Source organism: Paroedura picta, chromosome 6 (genome assembly GCF_049243985.1).
Source record: "Paroedura picta isolate Pp20150507F chromosome 6, Ppicta_v3.0, whole genome shotgun sequence".
Lineage (NCBI taxonomy): Eukaryota > Metazoa > Chordata > Lepidosauria > Squamata > Gekkonidae > Paroedura > Paroedura picta.
In genome coordinates, this window is record NC_135374.1 from 125,348,369 (window position 1) to 125,370,270 (window position 21,902).

General features: G+C 43.7%; 1 long non-coding RNA gene across 1 annotated transcript in view; it reads right to left on the bottom strand.

Moving 5' to 3' along the window:
• Positions 1-361: 361 nt before the first annotated feature.
• LOC143840500 (uncharacterized) overlaps positions 362-21,902 on the bottom strand; it is a 103,657-nt gene continuing 82,116 nt past the window's right edge. Inside the window, exons 2-3 of the long non-coding RNA XR_013232228.1 lie at positions 13,032-13,153; positions 362-2,585 (exon numbers count right to left, since the gene is read on the bottom strand). This is a non-coding gene — a long non-coding RNA (uncharacterized LOC143840500). The remainder of the gene's footprint in view (positions 2,586-13,031; positions 13,154-21,902) is intronic.

Consider the following 21,902-nt stretch of genomic DNA (forward strand, 5'->3'; position numbering starts at 1 on the left):
GAATTGAAAAACTTGAGGCCTACTGCACAGGGTTGTTGTGCAGATGAAACAGGAGACAAAAGAGCCAGTTTCCTCTGCAGAATAACGCTGTTCAGTGGGCTCAAATCTGCAGAGAGTTGCAAAGAAGAAAGACATATGGCTTGGCTGTGTCTAATCTCCGGCCAGAGCAGTATTTTAAGTGAGAAGGGGCTTTTCTGTGGCCTCCCTGTCAGGCAACTGTTTGGCAGAAGGGGAAAGTCCCCCCCCCCCAAAGGAAGGCCCTCAGGCTCCCCTGTGTTGCTCTTGGAAAGGCCTCCCTCCCCTCAGTCAGGGCCTGTCAGAGGCTCCTTCGCAGCAGGCTTGAAGGGAGGGAGGGGAGGGGGGGCACTCTCCAGCCTCCTGCCAGCTCTGTCAGGGTTCTGAGGCAATTTGCAGTTGGACATGACAGTTAGGACAGCCTTGGGGCGAAAAGGGCTGGCGCAGCCTCTGTTCTCATCCCCCTTGGCAGCCCTACTGACCTCCTCTCCCTGCGGTGGTCAGGAGCAGACTGGCAGCCAGACTGGGCTGGGTGAATGGAATTTTGGTCTGTCCTGGTGAGGGGCCAATAGGAAGGCACTTTGCGCGCCTCCCCATTGGCTGCTTGGCCCTGGATGGACACTCAGAGGGCCCAATCAGGAGCCGCTTTGCGGCTCCTGATTGGGCCCTCTGAGTTTTTATCCTGGACAGGGACCGCCCTAACTCCTCCCCAGGTGGCCTTACTCTTTTATTTAATAGGACCCTGTCCTATTTAAAGATGGGTAGCCATGTTGGTCTGAAGTAATACAATAGAATCAGAGAATCAGAATAACACCTTTAAGACCAACCAAGATTTATTCAGGGTGTGAGCTTTTGAGTGTAAGCACTCAGACTATGATCTCCTTACATGACAGGGAATCTCCTGTCAGGTTATAGTGAGTCTTTTCCAAAGCCAACCCATGAGCCTTTGCTCAACATGCAAATTTACCCCAGCTTATTTACATATCAGCATTCTCTCATCCTCATCCAACCTGAGGGTCTCTCTGAGTATCTGTGGTCAGCTCATCTTGCCTAGGCCCAGAATCGGTCCGAGGCCCCCCCCCCCCAAGGCCTTTTTCCGGGGCAGGCTTCTGTTTTCTGAGGAACAGCACAAACAGTGGGGGGTTTTGTGCCTGTCAACCAGATACCCACTCTTTTCTCTTTGCACCCACAGCATGTGGAGAGAAGTGGCCATTGTCACCTCCCTGCTTCCAGGCTTTAAGCATCACAACAAGCATTCAATCGATCTCTGAACCATGCACTGTTCTTTGTATGGATCTGGTAAAACAACACTGAATATTGACTATATGGATATTGACAATTTCACACAAAATGTGTCAAATGGATTTGGTAGCAATATCCAAATAATGGAACTCTAGTCTGGAAAAGGACAACTATACTGATATGTCTTGGGGCTGTTCATAATATTGGGGCTGTATTTGTTAATATTTAGTATTTTAGCGGCTGAATTATGCCAATAAAGGTATCTGATGGATTGACTGTATCAATGTCTAAAAAGTAAGAGATTAAAATAGATTAATCCATGTTTGGCATCCCGGTTGGCATGGTGGACTTTGGAAACTCAGCAGGATTGGTACTTGGATGGAAGTCATCAAGGAAGATCCTTCAGAGGAAAGAGATGACAAATCAGCTCTGCTTCTCACTGGCCTTGACATCCCCTTGCTGGGATTGCCATAAATTGGTTGTGACTTGATGGCACCAGTTTGGCGTTCACAAAATTCGCTTGAGATGGTCAGTGTTCATTTGTGGACCATTTATGGACCTCCACTAGAGTTACAGCTCTCCCCACACTCTGGCTGCCTAACTTTTATATCAAGGAGAAGGAAAGAAGAAGAGAATACACCATGTCAGCTGATCTGGAAAGTCTGCTAATGGATTTGCAGAGGAAAGTGAACCTTGTGGGAAATAGTTGATACAGAACTGGCGCTGGGCTCAGCTGGAGCAGCGGCCTAACCAGTGGAAGTCCAGCTTCTCACACAGCAGGTAGAGCTCAGGGCAAAATGTCTGAGTTATGTATTCATGAGATGCTGTTCATGGAAGCACAATCAAAAGCAGGACCCAGTTGTATGGTCTTACTCTATTTTTTATATTGTGAAATTGTATCTAAGCGGTGGATCACATGAAAAGTTAAGATTGAGAAATGCAGAGCATTAGACACATATTGTCAAACGCTGACGGTAACTTTGGGGAGGATCCAGGCAAGATTAAGTGTTTTTAACAGTGTGATCCTGTCCTTGAGTTAGGATCGGATTATTGCATCTTTTCAATGTTGAACCAACACCAATGTTGAACTTCGAATGGTGTAGGAAAATTATAATAATGTAACATGACAGCAGCTAAGTAGGAACAACCTCAAGGCCATTCTGGAGTTGTTTAGGGTCAGCTCAGATGTTGCCCACAAGTACAGGCGATCCCTGGAGCTTCATTGGAAGAGCTCAGATGTATCCGATAGTGGGGGGAGATGACTTGGGGGAAGATGACACAGGTTCCTTTTGCAGCTGTCTTCTCACCACCACATCTTGCATGACCACCTATAATTGTTAAAGAACACATTGTTAAAGGTGGGGAGGGATTTGACATTTTGAGATTAGATTTACAGGATGTTTTCAAATTGCCCGCTGTATGATACTATCAGCGCAGCTGATACTATTAGACCTGTCAGCAGTGTTTGACACAGTCGATCATGAGCTCCTAGCTCACCGCCTTGCAGACGTTGGGATACGGGGACAGCCCTAAAATGGCTGATCTCCTTCCTCCAGGGTTGCAGACAGAGGGTAGCAATAGGAGAGAGAGTATCTGGCCATCGCCAGCTCACATGTGGAGTCCCACAAGGAGCAGTCCTTTCTCCTATCCTATTAAATATCTTCAGTCCTGGCCCCCACCTGGTGGAATGAGCTCCCCGAAGAGATCAGAGCCCTGCCGGAACTTCCACAATTCCTCAGGGCCTGCAAAAAGGAGTTCTTCCACCAGGCATTTTGTGGGGCCGACTAACCCATAACATCTACAGCAGTGGTCCCCAACCTTTTTATCACTGGGGACCAGTCAACGCTTGACAATTTTACTGAGGCCCGGCAGGGGGGTAGTCTTTTGCCAAGGGACGTCTGCTGCCGCATGAGCCCCTACTCCACTTGCTTTCCCCCCGGCGCCCCTGACTTCCCGATGCCCGCTGGGGGGCGCTGCCAGCAGTAGCTGCGCAGTGCCGTGCTGAGGGGGACCCCCAGTCATGGCAGCCACTGGAGAGCACTAAAGGTGAGCCAGCAGCAGAGTGGCACTGCAGCCCCCAAGGCAGCAGCCAGGAAGGAGAACAAGGAGGAGCCGCGGCCCGATACCGATTGATCCACGGACCGGCACCGGTCCCTGGACCGGGGGGTTGGGGACCACTGATCTACAGGTCCCCCCCCAGACTGAGAGACTGAACCTGCTGAGAGAGTGTCAAAGTTATTGTTAAAATACTGTTCTAGTTGGTATGTTATTGTTACTGTTATATTGTTATATTGATTGATTTTGAGAATGTTCTATGTAAATCCTGAGCGTTCGGGGAGGGCGGTATATAAATCTAAATAAATAAATAAAAATAAATAAATAAAATGTTTCAAAATGTTTTATGTAAACCTCCCAGAGCTGTAAGGAAAGGCGGTATAAAATATAAATAAAATAAAAACAAAAATAAAATTACAAGTTAAATAAAAAAAAAACATAAAATTCCACAATAAGATGCAGTGGCATCAGAGATTACTCTGGTTCCATAGCCTCCCCTCCCAAACAGGCCCTGTGCTTTAACAGGACGATGGAGATGTATAGTGTTTGATAAGATTCAGACAGCAAGGGGAAAGGGGGGGGAGGGGACCCAAGATCTTCCAGCCTCAACCAAATGCCTGGCGGAAGAGCTCCATCTTGCAGGCCCTGTGGAACTGCAAGAGCACTGCCAGGGCCCTCGGCACTTCTGGGAGCTCATTCGACCAGGCTGGGTTGAGGCCAAGTATGCTTCACGTGGGATGGGGATTGCCAGCTGATTTGTACCTGCAGACTGAAGTGCCTTGCAGGGGGCATAGGGAGAAGAGCAACCCCTCAGGTATGCTGGGCCCAGACCGTGAAGGGCCTTAAAGATCCCGAACACCAGCACCAGCCAGTGCAGCTGCTTCAGCACTGGCTGAATGTGGGCCCTCCAGGATGTCTCAAAGAGGACTCTGGCAGCCTCATTTTGCACCAGTTTTAACTTCTGTGTCAGGGCCAAGGGTAGGCCCATGTAGAGCACGTTAGCCTAAGGTGACCAGATTTAACATTGGTAAAGGGGGACACCATTGACCGGTCGGGGTTCTTGATTAAAAATTTTGGTCTATATAGATCAACAAAAAGTTTCATAGAATGCAAAAATAGTATTGTAATATATATGAGTACCCAGCTTGCTGCGGGGAAAATGGTAATGACTGGGGAAGGCACAGGCAAACCACCCCGTATTGAGTCTGCCATGAAAACGCCGGAGGGCGTCACCCCAAGGGTCAGACATGACCCAGTGCTTGCACAGGGGATACCTTTACCTTTATATATATTTTTAAATTTCAACATAAGTACAATTTTCCAGGTACCCCCAGATGTCCCTTAATCTAGCTGGAAGGTGACCCTCACATGGATCAGTGTCTTCAAATGTTCCAGAGTCAGATAGGGTGCTAGTAACCTTGCTTAGCACAGATTGAAAAATGACGGTTGGTCTACTTTAGTGATCTGAGCCTCCATTGAGAGTGGCATCAAAGATCACCTCCAGATTTCTGGCTGAGGGTGAGAGCTTCAGTTGTATCCCGTCCAGGCAGGGGAAAAACACACTTCCTAATTGGGCCCCTTCCAGCCCAGCCACAGGCTCTCTGTCTTGGAGCGGTTGAGTATCCCCTCTAAACCCTCATCCAAATCATTTGTAAATGTGTTGTTGAACATATTTATAAATGATTTAGATGAGGGTTTAGAGGGGATAATTATTAAATCTGCATACGATACTAAACTGGGAGGGGTACCAAACACAACTGAAGACAGCAAAAGAATACAGGATGATCTTGATAGGCTCAAGAAGTGGGCTAAACTGAATAAAATGAAGTTCAATAGGGACAAATGTAAAGTTCTGCATTTAGGTAGGAAAAACCAAATGCACCAATATAAGATGGGGGAGACTTGTCTTAGCAGTAGGATGTGCGAAAAGGATCTAGGTGTCTTAGTAGACCATCCATTGAACATGAGTCAGCAGTGTGACTCAGTGGCTAAAAAGACAAATGGGATTTTGGGCTGTATCAAATGGAGTATCATGTCCAGATCACGGGATGTGATGGTACTGTTTTACTTTGGTCTAGTTCAGCCTCACTTGGAGTACTGTGTTCAGATTTGGGCACCCCAGTTGAAGAGGGATGTAGACAAACTGGAGCGTGTCCAGAGGACAGCAACAAAGATGGTGAGGGGTTTAAAGACCAAGACCTATGAAGAAAGGTTGGGGGAGCTTGGTCTGTTTAGCCTGGAGAGGATACGACTGAGAGGGGATTTGATAAACATCTTCAAATATTTAAAAGGGTGCGATATAGAGGATGGAGCAGAGTTGTTCTCTCTTGCCCTGGAGGGACGGACCAGAACCAATGGGATGAAATTAATTCAAAAGAAATTCTGTCAAAGAAGTTCCTGACAGAGCATTTTCTCAGTGGAATAGGCTTCCTCGGGAGGTGGTATGATTTCCATCTTTGGACATTTTTAAACAGAGGTTGGATAGCCATCTGACGGAGAGGCTGATTCTGTGGAGGCAAAGGAGTGGCAGGTGACAGTGGATGAGCGAGAGGGTTGTGAGTGTCCTGCATAGTGCAGGGGGTAGGACTAGATGACCCAGGAGGTCCCTTGCAACTCTATGATTCTATGATTCTATGATTCACTGCCTCCTTCAGTCCCCCAGGGAACTCTACAGAGGACAAGAAGCCAAGTTGGCTCCATGCGCAGTTGTCAAAAGATTTGAAAAATAAAAAAGAGTCATTTAGGAAATGGAAGGAAGGCCTTATTACCAAGGATGAGTATAAACAAATAACCAATAATTTTAGGAGGAGTGTTAGAAAAGCTAAAGCTCAATATGAGCTTAGGCTAACAAGAAATGCTAAACATAACAAAAAAGGCTTCTTATATTTCAAGCAAGAAAAAGAATAGGGACACCATAGGACCACTGCGAGAACAACAAAGTGAAATTATAACGATACGATATGATAACATTTATTGTATGTAGCCAAAGGCCGTTACCAAACACAATTAAAACAATATGGCTCAAATATAAATAAATAAAACAATATTTCTCCAATATTGTGTACCTAAAAATGTAAACATGGACTACTAAGTTACAATAAAAGGGATAAAAGGGTGTATCAAGGTGGAGGCTCCTGTTAAAATGCATTAGCTCGAATCTTCCTGGCAACCAGAGCAAAAAGTGCCACCCTATATGAGATGCCCCTGGGTTTGGAGTACAGGGGACAAGCCAAAACATAGTGGGGCAGGTCCTCCTCAGATGGATTTCCACATATACACAGGTGTTCAGCTGTGGGTATTTGGAGATATCGCCCAGAGAGCATGGCTGATGGCATCATTTCAAACTGCAAAGATGTTAGGGCCATTCTAAGATTGCGTGTTGTTATGTTTACTAAATATGATGCTCTAGAGTGGTCTTTTTAAATTGTTTTATACCATGGGGCTGATTGTGATAGCAGAATTGAAGAGTGATCAATCAATGAATCAGCTTTGAGCACCCAATCATGTAAATCAGAAATATTGGCTGATATATGCAGTAAGTCATCTGGTATGGTATAGCGTGAAAGAATGGAGCTAAAAAAATCAGACCGAGTCCTATCTTTGACTTTAAGAGCTTTAAACTTTGATGACTTAAAGAATCTAATTTAGTTGTGATGTCTTTCTTCCAAGATTTCAGAATAGCTAAGTGGGCACGGGCTTTGAGTGGGGGAAAACCAAGCTCTGCTCTCATCAGGGCTGCAGGAGACCCTTTTGGAAGAGCCAGGATACGTCTGAAGAAAAAGTTCTGAATGGGCTCCAAGCTATTGATTATTTGTTCTTTCCAGCCCCAGATGTCAATGCCATATAGTAGGTGAGGAATGACCTTGGCTGCAAAGAGCTTTAGAGCTGGGTTAACTAGAAACTCTCCCCTGGTGTAATAAAATCTCAGAATGGCTCCAATGATTTTTAGACCAGAGGGAAATTATAACAGATGATGAAGAGATGGTTGAACTGCTTAACTCCTATTTCTCCTCAGTCTTCTCTTGTGAGGGAAATAGTGAACAATTTGCAGCCTAGAAAAGACCCAGGCTAAATTTTTAAGATCCCTGCTCCATGTACCAACCAGCATTTCCAACGCTGCAATCTGGGTGGAAACAGGAATGTATTCTGTCCAGACCAGAATATGGATATGTACGTCCATGTACTGGTTAAAATTGCTTTTTACCACAAAGGGTTTGCTTTACCTAATGATGTCTGAATCATTGGTTGTGCCGTGGATATCCACTCTTGAGAAAAAACTATCCAAACAATTAATACTGTCTCTGGGTTTCAACCGAGCAAAGGAAACAATAAAACAAAGAATCCTAGATATCCATCGCCAACATGATTTCAATCAAGTAAAAAATCCACTTTTTCCAATGCCTCCACTTAATAATTTGAGGCCAGTACCTTATTTATCTAATCTTGTCTTCCCAGAACATAGGAGATCATTTACTCTCTTACGATATAACATGCTGCCATCCGCTTTTAGGGAAGGCTTATTAAAAAAAAAAATACCCATCTGTGATCGTTTATGCATCTGCCAGGATGGGAGCATTGAGACATCTGAACATGTATGACTCCAATGTAGGCTATACGATCAATTCAGGGGAGAACTTATATCTTCCCTAAAGAATAAGCCCAACTCAGAGGCAATCACAGACATGTTGTCAGACAAAAGCACAGAAATAACTTCTGTTGTGGCCAGATTTGCTTGGAGAGCAATCAAAACAAGGAATAGCTGGATAGATTCGGAGCAACTTAGGTAGAGATAGTCTCAATTGCTTGAGATAATGCTTTTGAGTTTTAAAACCAGAATGATTCTTATAGCTGGAATGTTTTTATATTTTATAATATTTTAGTTATCAATGATTCTTTTACCTTGTTAATGCCAGATGTTTTTATGTATCTTGTAATTTGACTACTGGTCTAGTACCATAATAATAAAGACTTGGACTTGGTGAACAATGTGGCAAAAACGTAACACAACACGGGGGACAGGAATGATGGCATCGGATCACTGTTGGAGCAGTCTACAAACACCTAGTTTTTTAAATGAAACAGTCTTCTGGGCCAGATGAACTGCATCCAAGGGTACTAAAAGAACTTGTAGATGTCATCTCTGAACCTCTGTCCATTATTTTTGACACTTCTTGGAGAACAGGTGAGGTGCCAGGTGATTGGAGGTGGACAAATGTTGCCCCCATCTTCAAGAAAGGGAAAAAGGAGGATCCGGGTAATTATCGACCCAGCAGCTTGTCATCTGTAGCTTGCAAAGTTTTGGAACAAATAATCAAACACTCGGTCCTTGAGCAGCTGGAACTGAGAGCTGTGATTTCTGAGACACAGCACGGGTTTCGCAAGAACAAGTCATGTCAGAGCAACCTTATCTCTTTTTTCAAGAAAGTGACTACCTTGCTGGATCAGGGGAATGCCGTGGACATAGTTTATCTGGATTTCAGTAAAGCTTTTGATAAGGTTCCACATGATATTCTTGTTCACAAGTTGGTAAAATGCGGTATGGATCCTAATTCTGTCAGGTGGATCAATAACTGGTTGACAGATCACACCCAGAGGGTACTTGTTAATGGTTCAGCATCTTCTTGGAACAGAGTGACAAGTGGAGTACCCCAAGGATCTGTCCTGGGGCCTGTGTTGTTCAACATATTTATAAGTGATTTGGATGAGGGATTAGGGGGGATACTTATTAAATTTGCATATGATACTAAACTGGGAGGGGTAGCAAACACAACCGAAGACAGCAACAGAATACAGGATGATCTTGATAGGCTCTAGAAGTTGGCTAAACTGAATAAAATGAAGTTCAATGCAGGGGGGTTGGACTAGATGACCCATGAGGCCCCTTTCAAATCTATTATTCTATGATTCTATGATTCTAAGAGGTTGACGTTCTCTCTAAGGGGGTCTTCTATCCAGTGGTCACCTAATCTAAGCAACCAAGACAGACAGGGATCCAAGGGGCAAGTGGTTGCCCTTACTGACCTAGCAACTTGTCCACTTTGGTTTTAGAGAGCCACCTGAAGCCATTAAGTGCTACCTTCCAAGATGGCCTCTTCTTTCTGTATCAACCGTAGCAGGGAGGTCATCGCAGAGAGTTGAGATTTTATCAGCAATAAAGTTCACTAATGCCTGATAGCTCAGATCCAATTGGCTAACATTTTGGTGCCCTTCTTCAAGGGTGGTAAGAGATCTCACTACCCTAAATAATTATGCCAGGCGAGAACTCACATACGCGATGGAGGATGTGAAAAACTCATGTCATCTCATGTGAAAACCACAATCTCATACACCCTCAAAAGTGTGCAATAAGATGTTCTTTAGGCTTCATTGTGAGTGTGTCTCCACACTCACTATAGCCTTCTCACTTCACTTGGAAGATGAGGAGATAATTGATCTCTACAGACTCTTTGAATGCCCTCTCTGCCCTCTTTCACTCTGTCATCAACTTCAGGCCTGCATCACCAATTTCCAACCAAATTCTGTGCAGTTAAAAATGTCATGGAACAGCCTGCCTGTGGGGAAGCATCCCGTGGACGATTACTGGAGCCTGCATGCTGTGAGGATTCAGCCACCTGTGGTTGAGGCCAGAAATATCACCAAAATTCTGCCCCCCCCCCGCCTGAGACATCTACCAGACTTTCACCATTTGACATTCATAATCCCAAGAAAATCTCCAGCAAACACATGGAGGTTGGCAACCTTCCAAACTGTAGCCTGTCTGGACCACTAACTGATCCAGATTCTCATCTTCCAGTTCCTAGACTTCTAGGCCCACAGATACCAGGCAAGGCCTGAAGCTTTCTGCAAACCAGCTTGTCCCCTGTCCCCTTTGTTCTCACCTATCAGGGAAGCTCTCCAGACTGTGGTGGTCAGGTCCAAGAAGCAGGGGCACCACTTGACTTTCTGGCTGAAACCAGTTGCTGCTTTGGAGCTTGCCTTGATGGACTGCCCAAAGCGGCATAGTCACCAAGACCCACGCTCCTGGAAAGTAAGTCATATTGACTTTTTGAAATGTCCCAAAGATTACAAAAGGCAGCTGCCATGAAATAAAACTTGAATCTCTCTTTAAATGCATTTAAAGTCAGCATTTGTAAGTCTCTGACAATTTCCTTTGGAAACTGTGAAGATTGCAGGGAGGTTGGCTCATCTAAAATTGTATATACAATTGAATGATTGTAATTTTTTGCATATGCCCTAGCCTTTTCCCTTTTAAAAAAAGTATTCAGCAGCCCTTTCAATGCTCACCCCCCCCCCCAAAAAAAAAGAAAATAAAAGTGAGCTCCCTGCCTAGCTTTCCTGGGCAATACCACACTCTCCCTTCTAGTTGGACATGACATACTCAAAAAGACGGAGCCTTACTCCTGTCTTCCATATTCTGAAGACCTGCGGGTGCTCGGGATGCCTGTGCCAAGATAAAGCATATCCGAGTTCTTCAAACATGGGATAAACAATCTCATCGGATCTCAGAAACTAAGCAGGGATGGGCCAGGTTGGGTGGGGGATCACCAAGGCAGTCCAGAGTTGCTACACAGAAGCAAATAGTGGCAAACATCCTCTGAATGTCTCTTGCCATGACCACTCTCGGGTGTTGCTTGAAGTCAACAGCAGCTTGGCGGCATTTTCTGCCTCCAAACTTAGGGTGGGGGTTGGAACAATAATAGTCAGCTGCTAGTAAGAAATCTGTGACCACATTTTTTTTTGAGGGGGATAGTTACACACCAAAATAATGGACTTATCCATTAAGATCAGTTGTTATGGACTGATCATATCAAGAGAACGGTTTTGTAGAGGTTTCCTTAATGGGATCTAGAGAGTTCCAAAGGAAAAGTGTTGGGAGTGATTTGGGATATATGAGCCTGTGACACGTGTGTTGGGCAGCCAGTCACCTTTAGAATTTGTCCTGAGTTAGTTAGGACTGGGCCATAAGGCACTGGTCCTGGGGAAGTCTTCTTGTACCATGGGACCAAATGTGAACCCACTGGAGTTGATAAGATGCCCAGTCTGGCAGTATGAAAACCTGAGTGTTTAAGATTAACTGGGACCAAGCCCTAGGAAGATAGGTTGAAGGACTTGGGAATGTTCAGCCTGGAGAAAAGGAGGTTGAGAGGGGACATGATAGCCTTCTTTAAGTATTTGAAAGGTTGTCACTTGGAGGAGGGCAGGATGCTGTTTCCGTTGGCTGCAGAGGAAAAGACACGCAGTAATGGGTTTAAACTACAAGTACAACGATATAGGCTAGATATCAGGAAAAAAATTCACAGTCAGAGTAGTTCAGCAGTGGAATAGGGTGCCTAAGGAGGTGGTGAACTCCCCCTCACTGGCAGTCTTCAAGCAAAGGTTGGATACACACTTTTCTTGGATGCTTTGGGCTGATCCTGCTTTGGGCTGATCCTGCGTTGAGTAGGGGGTTGGACTGGATGGCCTATATGGCCCCTTCCAACTCTATGGGCCATTCCGCACTCGTTCAAAATTGCACAATGGTTGCAAATTGAAATCGCTACTGATTTGCTGTTATGCACAACGTCGTTGACAATCTGCAACACTCCTGAAACCGATCCGCAAAAAGCGCTTCGTTGTAGCTCTTTCAGGGAAATCCCAAAAAGTGGATTCACCCTCCGGAAAGAGCTACACTCTTGCAACCAATCTGCAACACTAGCGGGAAAGTTCTGTGTGTTACCATTGTTGCAGTTTCTGCAAAGTCCCTCCCCCTGGCTCTCTCCTCTGATCTTCCGGCGAAGGAATTTTTTTTTCTCGGAGCAAGCGGAGATCAACGTACCAGCGAGCCTTCGTTTACCCAGCGAGGCTTCCCTGGTTGCAGTCCCTCCCCAGAGCTGTTTTAAGTCACCAAGCACCAAGCAACACACAGCCCCATTTGCTGGTTTATTTTCCCTTTATTTTTCACTCTATTTTCGGCCGAAAATCGCGCCCGTGTGGGGGGGGGTATTTTTTTTCCACTCGGGGGGAGCATGGCAATGATGAAACGGCAGCTCAAATACCACCTGCTAGATAGATGGGTCTCTCCGTGTTGATTCGTTGCAACGTGTGTGTGTGTTTTTTAACCTTCCTTAAAGGGAAAGGGGCTTTTTGGGAGCATGATAACGGCCGCCCATTGGCAGCTTGACGGCCAGGGGCGGGGCAAAGCTCGGCAATATCGCTTCCTGGCTAGCGATTTTTTGCCGAGACCGGAAACCTGTGGGAATCGATAGAAACGCAACTGTATTCCACTACAGGGGCAGGTATGCATAACAACAAATTCCACTATTTAAAATGGTGTTTTTTCGTTCCGCAACCAATTTGCTACATAGATCCTGGTGCGGAATGGCCCTATGACTCTATGATTCTATGATTCTAACTGCCATAATTTCCCCTAAATTTCTGAAATGAAAAAAAAATGCTGAAAAGATACGTAGAAGATGAGTGACCTTTACAATGCAGAACGAACCAGAAAGATATTTGTTTGTGTTGATTCTCAGAAAACAGTGTTTTCACTGGTATGTTGGGAGAACCAGTAAATAATCAGTATGTCACTTTTTGATTTTTGTCCCCCTTTTTTTGCCTCCGTTGCTTCAGGAAATCTCTTCAGTGACCTCCCATCTATTTCTGTGCACATTTTAATAACTTTTTTTCTTTTTAAGAAATCCATTCTTTGTAATGCAAATGGATTCCAGAACAAAAATTACCTCTCGACGTGTGCCACTGCCTCGTGTTCTCAAAGTCATTTTGACATTTCACATGCTGTTATTTATGGACAGATTCACCCATGTGAATACATCCCATCATGTCTTCTTTGTATCAAGGGTTTCTGGGGAGAAAAGACACACAAACAAGGGCATATATAAGAAAAACTGTTCCTATGCACCTGCCTGCTTGGAAAACAATAGAACGGCTTGTCTTTTTGACAAAAAAGCATCTCTATGGAGTTTCATGCACGATACATTCTTTCCCTTTCTTTCTCTCTCTCTCTGACACACATATAAAAATAACATCAGGCATTGTGTTTTAGGGAGACTTATACTCTTGAGATTCCCAAGAAAACACAGCCCTGGTGATTATGTATTTCAAATGCAGAATGCTCTATCCCATCCTGTCAGAGAATATCTGTTCTTGGAGAAAGGGTAAGCTTTGTTGGCATGTCTTTGAAAAGAAGTCCATGCAATTTTTTTTTTTTTTTGCTGGTGTCTACTTTGTGTATATATGCAGATACAGGGACTGGATCTGGTGTCCATGTGCAATTCAGTATCTGTATCCAGGCAGAATGCTGGGTTTGAATCCTCCAGTTTGAAGGTGATGCCCATTCTTGGATCAGGCATGAAGAGACAGGATTTCTGAACTTAGAAGGTCCATCCAGTCATCATGACCATATATGTATATACAAATGGGTAATAGAATTACTCACAGTCTAAACAGCACAACTTAGTCTGAGAACATCAGAGTTTGAATGCTAAGCAGGGTCAGCAATGGAAGATTGTGCTGCTCTGCAGAAGACGGCACCAGCAAATCAACTCTTATTGACACTTGCCTGGAATGCCCCATGTCACAGTAAAAAAAACAGTACAGTAAAAAAAAATATAGGATGACCAGTAGATTTGCCACCTTCCTTCCTCTTCAAATTCTCCCTTCTGAGCTTGGACTTGGGAATTTCTGAGACCATGTCACCTACCTTTGGTCTAAGGTTGCCAACCTCCAGGTGTGAGGTCGAGTTCTACCAGAATTACAACTGGCATCCAGTCTATAGCAATCTGTTCCCCTGGAGAAAATGGCTGTTTTGGATGGTGGACTCTGTGACTTCTCTTCCCTACTGAGCTCCCACCCCTGCCCAAACTCTAACAGATCAGACCAGTGACGGTCCATCTAATCCAGCATTCTATCTCACACAGTGGCCTAATAGTTCCTTTGGACAGCCAACAACAGGACACAGAGGTAGAGGCCTTCACAGGAACATCAGAAGAGCCCTGCTAGATCAGACCAATAAGGGTCCATCTGGTCCAGCATAGTGTCTCATACAGTGGCCTAATAGTTCCTCTGGACAGCCAACAACAGGGCATAGAGGCTAAGGCCTTCACAGGAACATCAGAACAGTCTTGCTGGGTCATACCAATGATGATCCATCTAGTCCAGCATCCTGCCTTACATGGTGGCCAACAAGTTCCTCTGGAAGTGGACAGCCATAATCCATGAAATGGCTTGCCAGTGGCCTCATCCCATGAACACTCAGGTTGCCAAACCCCAGCATCTTTTTCAATTATGTTAGAAAATAAACAGGCAGGGGACATCTGTCTTTTCTTCAGTAAGAGTCACTTCTGAATGACAAAACCAGAGCTCCCCGATTCCTTTCACAGACTGTTACTAAGTTTTGTTGTATCCTAGAAACAAAACATGGATTAGGAAAAACTCCAGAATTGCAGCTGCCATTTAAACAGCATACTAAAAAAAAAAATGACACAAAAGTTTATTTTAAAGTTTATTTTAAAAATTCCCAGAGCAGATTTTTTTGCAGTCTTTCCTTGGGTTTCCTAAGGCAGTGGTCCACAACCTTTTTAAGGCAGCAGACTGGCGGCGGTGGGGAGGGCAATAGCCCAGCCGTGCATGCGTGTTTGCACCATACGTGACCAAAAATGTGCATGCACTGCACTTCCGTGCATGCACGTTTTCGGCCATGCATGGCGCAAACGCGTATGCGCATTGTGCATGTGTGGCCCTGCTTCTCTCTCCCCCCTTCACACAAAAAGAAGCTTGCCAGGCCGCTTTTGCGGCCGATTTACTTGCGGCCTGGGAAGTTTCTTACTGCAGGGGGGGGCGGGGAGAGGGAGCCACAGCCCGGTGCCAGGGCCTTCGCCTCCTGGCACCAAGCCATGGCCCGGTGGCTGGGGACCACCGTCCTAAGGGACTCTTGAGTTACTCTGCAATAGCTGGTTATGTACAGGTAGTTCACAAGCTAACTGTTGGACACCCCTACTCTAAAGCATCTATAAAGAATATTGTGGATTCATACAAATAATGTTGCTCTTTTAGGGTGATTCCTATCTTTCAAAGCAGATTTTTATGGGATAACAGCAGTAGCTATTCTGGGCCTCTTCTGCATGATGGAAAAGCTGATGAAAACTCACTAAATACATCGTGGTTTTTCTGATCTCTGTGCAGGAGAGTGACTTTACTCCGCAAAACTGAGTTTGCTCTGCATGGTGAACTGCCTCTTCACTGCTTTAAGCATCTTTTAAGTGATGTTAAGTGATGTGAGGCTTTTCACCGATTATTTCTCTCCTGCCTGCTTCAGTCGTGCTATTAGTCATGCAGAGAAGCTCCTTGGATATGCAGATTAATGACTGTATTAGAGAACAAAGCATGTCACTGAGTGAGTTGGCAAAACTACAGAGGGCTGGGCTATGAATTGTTCCATGCAGAAAGCATTGGAGCATAGTTTTTCAATAGACTATATTCAATGCAGAAAAATGATTGTAGTATAATACAGCGGTCTAAATATTATGTCTACATATTTGCATCTTCTTGATGTCCCACCCCTGAGAAGAGCTTTTCTCCTGGCACGAATGAATGCTTTCCCCTCAAAGGTCTTAGAGGGAAGATTCCATCATATCCCATACCATGCAAGACTCTGTCCGTGTGGTTCGGGCTGCCCTGACTGTCTCACACATTTTGTTGGATTGCCCCTTATATGAGCAGTGCCAGGATGACAGCTTTGTTGCTTTGCTGGGAAACAAGCCTTCTGTAAGTAAATCTATGACCTTGCAATTTCTGCTCTCTGACAAAGACCCAGAGGTAACCATTTTAGTTGCCAGAGTTTTAACTAAGATGCTTTTATAGTATGCTGCCTACCTTGTATTTTATCTTTTATCATTTATTTAATCATTTTAAGATCTGTTTGGTTATATAACCCCATGGCCTATTTTATTATTTTGTTGAAATTTTAAACCCTATTTTGATATGTCTTATACATATTTTTGCCTGCCTCTGTGCCATGACTCCTAATATTCCTTAAAGTAATTACCACCCAAATCCTTGGAGGTGTCCCATTCAAACACTAGCCAGGGTTGGCCCTGCTTAGGTTCTGAAATCTGCTGGGATTGAGTTTGCCTGGGCCATCCAGATCAGGGGTGCTAGCAGCAAATATCTTGGAGAAGGACTGAGTAATGCATGGCAATAGACTGTGATACTCAGGCTGAACATTCGGTGAAACTGAATGGCCGTGATTTATCTGAATTACCTGGGCCAAAAAGGTCTGATACTTGTGGTGCTCACCAAACTTCTCTGGTGCCTTAAGTGATGGCAACCACTACCCATAAGTCCTATTGAAGTGCAAGTATATCTGATGCTCTTCCCACCCAGGGCTCAGATTGCACTGATCACATATGAGCTCCTTGCCACTCAGCCCTGCCTCCTCTGGCAGCATAATCTGGCAGCGGCAGCAACAGCGGTGTGGGTGGAGCAGGTGCAGATGTTCCCAGCGGGGCCAGCATGAGCACAGATGAGTTCTCCGGTGGTGGTGGAGGAGCTGTGTGCATGAATGAACTCCCAGGAGACCTGTGGTCTCTGCGGGAACTTTTGGCAATCTGCAGGGCCTGCAAAATTAAGCTCCTTCACCAGGTCAACGATTGAGGCTGGGGCAGTGAGGGAAGATTGATGATGGAGTCAAGCTGCTGCTCTGGTTACCTCGTCTCTCCTTCGTCATCCTTCTAGAGGTAGCGGTGGGGTGTGGATTCGAGGGTTCTGCCATGTTGTTGGGTTTATTTGGTTTACTGTACCTTATATCGTTCTATCCATTTTAATGGAGTTTAATTGGGTTTTAATGGGGCTTTTAACTGGACATCTGTAACCCACCCAAGAGGTGTGTAAATAAATTATGAAGAAGAATTAATAAATAAATAAACCTTCATGACTAACCATAACTAACCATTCCCAAACTAATCCTAACCCTACATTGTGAAATTACCATAAAATAAACCCCTGCATATTTTTTTCTGTAAAAAATGTTTAAAAATATTTATACACCCCATAGCCTTTCCCAACCAAGTCACGAAATCTTCTGCAGACATAACAGTTCAACTAAACTATAAAACTAGCCACCAAAACCATACATTGTTGAAAACTAACCCAAGGTTGAGAACGTGAAAAGATGAAAATTTTTTACATTAAAAATATTGTGGAAAAATATTTATACACCTCATGGCCTTTCCCAACAATATCACAACATCTTCTGCAGCCCTAATGGTTCAACAAAAGCAGTAAAATAGCAGCCCTGAACCGTAACTTGTGGAACCGTAACCATAAGTAGAGAATGTAAATCAATGAAAATCCCAAATTTTTTACCTTATATTTCACACGTAAAATAATACAAAAAAGTATTTATACAGGCCATGGCCTCTCCTAACTATGTCACAACATCTTCTGCAGCACTAACGGTTCAACTATGCCAAATACCAAGCCACTCTAAACCATAATTGCGTAATCCTAACCCAAAGTTAGGAGCCTCTTGTGGCGCAGAGTGGTAAGGCAGCAGTCTGAAAGCTCTGCCCATGAGGCTGGGAGTTCAATCCCAGCAGCTGGCTCAAGGTTGACTCAGCCTTCGATCCTTCCGAGGTCGGTAAAATGAGTACCCAGGTTGCTGGGGGGTAAACGGTAATGACTGGGAAAGGCACTGGCAAACCATCCCGTATTGAGTCTGCTATGAAAACGCTGGAGGGCATCACCCCAAGGGTCAGACATGACTCGGTGCTTGCACAGGGGATACCTTTACCTTTACCTTTAACCCAAAGTTGAAAACGTAAATGGATGAAAACTCAATATTTACCTTATTTTTACATGTTAAACAATGTGAAAAAATATATGAATACCTCATGACCATTCCCAACCATGTCACAACATCTTATACAAATCTTACATATAAAATTTAAACTAAACCAAAAAGACGGGCCAACCTAAACCATCATTTGCATAAACCTAACTCTAAACTGAGAAAATAAATAGAACAAAATCCCACTATTTAACTTTATTTTAAATGGAAAATAATGTGATAACATATTTATATACCCAATGGCCTTTCCCAACAGTGTCACAAATTCTGCAGCTCTGATGGTTGAAATAAACGAAAAAACTAGCCAACCTGAACCATAATTTGCATAACCCTAACCCTAAATTGAGAACATAAATAGACAAAAATCCAATTATTTTTACCTAATTATTTACAGGCAAAATAATGTGAAAAAATATTTATACCCTCCATTGCCTTTCCTAACCATGTCACAACTTCTGCAGCCCTGACAGTGGAAATAAATGCAAATACTAGCCTCCTTGAACCATAATATGTGCAACCCTAAACCTGAGTTGAAAATGAGAATGGCTGAAATCTCAATATTTCAACCTTATTTTTACAGGTAAAATAATTTGAAAAAATGTTTATATACCCCATGGCCTTACCCAACCATGGCACTGCAATTTACGCAGCTATAACTTTTCAACAAAACCAAAAAAACGAGCCTCCCTGAACCCTAACTTGCGTCACCCTAAACCAAACTTGAAAACGTAAATGGATGAAAACTCAATATTTTTACTTTATTTTTTACATGTAAAATAGCGTAAAAAATATTTCTACACCACATGGCTTTTCCCAACCAAGTCATTGCAACTTCCGCACCTCTAACATTTCAACTAAACCAAAAAAAAACTACACACCTCGTGCGACAACTTATATTATCCAAACCCTAAGTTGAAAACGTAAATGGATCAAAATACCAAAATTTTTACCTTATATTTCACATGTAAAATAATACAAAAGAAAATATTTATACAGGCCATGGACTCTCCTAACCATGTCACATCTTCTGCTGCCCAAACGGTTCAACCATTCGAAAAAACAAGTCACTATGAACCATAACTTGCGTAACCCTAACCCGAAGTTGACACTGTAAAAGGATGAAAATCTCAGTATTTTTAACTTATTTTTTACATGTAAAATAATGTAAAAAAATATCTATACACAACACGGCCTTTCCCAACAATGTCACAACATCTTCTGCAGTTCTAAACATTAAAGTAAACCAAAAACCTACCCACTCTGAAGCATAACTTGCGTAACCCTAACCCTAAATTGAGAACGAAACTTAGTGAAAAGTCCCATATTTTTGCTTTAATCTAATGTGAAAAAATATTTCTACAAATCACGGCTTTTCCCAACCATGTCACAACATCGTCGGCAGCCCCAAAAAAACCTAGCCACTCTGAAGCATACATTATGTAACCCTAACCCTAAATTGAGAACAAAAAGGATGAAAATCCCTATTTTTTGGGTTCATTTTTAACAAATAAAATAATTTGAAAAAAATATTTATATTTTTCTGCAGTTCTAAATTTTAAAGTAAACCAAAAACCTACCCACTCTGAAGCATAACTTGCGTAACCCTAACCCTAAAATATTTATACACCCCAGGGCCTTTCCCAACCATGTCACAACATCTTCTGCAAATCTAACCTTTAAAGTAAATCAAAAACCTAGCAACTCTGAAGCAAAACTTGCGTAACCCTAACCCTAGGTTGAGAACAAAAATGGATGAAAATCTCAATATTTCTGCTTTAATTTTAATATATAATATAATGTGAAAAACTATTTATATACCCCATGGCCTTTCCAACCATATCACAACATTTTTGGCAGCCCTAAACTTTAAAGTAACCCAAAAACTTAGCCACTCTGAAAGATACATTGTGTAATCCTAACCCTAAATTGAGAACAAAAAGGATGAAAATCCCTATTTTTATGCTTTATTTTTTACTAATAAAATAACATGAAAAAATATCTATCCACCCCACGGCCTTTCCCAACCATGTCACAATATCTTCTGCAGCCCTCAACTATAAACTAAACCAAAAACCTACCCTCTCTAAAACATACGTTGCATAACCCTAACCCTGAATTGAGAACAAAAATGGATGAAAATCCCAATATTGTTGCTTTAATTTTAATATACACTATAATGTGAAAAACTATTTATACACCCCATGACCTTTCCCAACCATATCGCAACATCTTCTTCAGCCCTAAACTTTAAGGTATATCAAAAACGTAGCCACTTTGAAGGATATGTTGCGTAACCCTAACCCTAAACTGAGATTTAATTTTAATAAGAAATATAATGTGAAAAAATATTTCTAATACACACGGCCTTTCCCAACAATGTGACAATATGGTCAGCAGCCCTAAACTTTACAGTAAACCAAAAACATAGCCACTCTTAAGGATACATTGCATAACCCTAACCCTAAGTTGAGAACAAAAAGGATGAATATCCCTATTTTTTTGGTTCATTTTTCACATATAAAATAATGTGAAAAAACATTTGTACACCCCATGGCCTTTCACAACCATGTCACAACATCTTAAAGGTAAAGGTATCCCCTGTGCAAATACCGGGTCATGTCTGACCTTTGGGGTGATGCCCTCTAGCGTTTTCATGGCAGACTCTATAAGGGGTGGACTCCGGGGAATGGTAGAGGACAGTGCCTTCCCCAGTCATTACCGTTTACCCCCAGCAAGCTGGGAACTCATTTTACTGACCTCGGAAGAATGGAAGGCTGAGTCAACCTTGAGCCAGCTGCTGGGATCGAACTCCCAACCTCATGGGCAGACAGCTTCAGACAGCATGTTGCTGCCTTACCACTCTGCACTACAAGAGGCTCACAACATCTTATGCATCACTAAACTTTAAGGCAGTGGTCCCCAACCTGCGGGAACGCGAAGGCCATGGCGCCGGGCCGCGGGTCCCTCTTCCCGCACCCCCGCAGTAAAAAACTTCCCGGGCCGCAAGCTTGCGGCCCGGGAAGCTTCTTACTGCGGGAGGGCGGGGAGAGGGAATCAAGGCTGGGCCGCGCATCGCGCATGCGTGGCCCGGTGCGCGGGCACGGCCCGATGTGCGGGCGCGGCCCGATGTGCGGGCGTGGCCCGATGTGTGGGCGCGGCCCGTGGGCGCTGCCCGATGGTGTGGGCGCAGCCCGATTCGTGGGCACGGCCCACGGGCACGGCCCGATGCACGGGCGCGGCCGGTCCGTGCGGGCGGGGCCCGATGCCCTGCCGGTCCCCAGCCTCGGAAAGGTTGGGGACCACTGCTTTAAAGTACATGAAGAACCTAGCCACTTTGAAACATATGTTGTGTAACCCAAACCCTAAGCTGAGATGAAATGGATGAAAATCCCTATATTTTGGCTTTAATTTTAATATATTATATAATGTGAAACAATATTTCTACAACACATGGCCTTTCCCAACCATATCACAACATCGTTGGCAGCTCTAAACTTGAAATTAAACCAAAAACCTAGCCACTCTTAAGCAAAACTTGCATAACCCTAACCCTAAATTGAGAACAAAAATGGAAGAAAATCCCAAAATTTTTCCTTTAATTTTAATGTAAAAAATAATGTTAAAAACTATTTATACACCCCATGGCCTTTCCCAACCATATCACAACATTGTCAGCAGCCCTAAACTTTAAAGTAAAGTAAAAACCTAGCCAATCTGAAGCATACATTGCGTAACCCTAACCTTA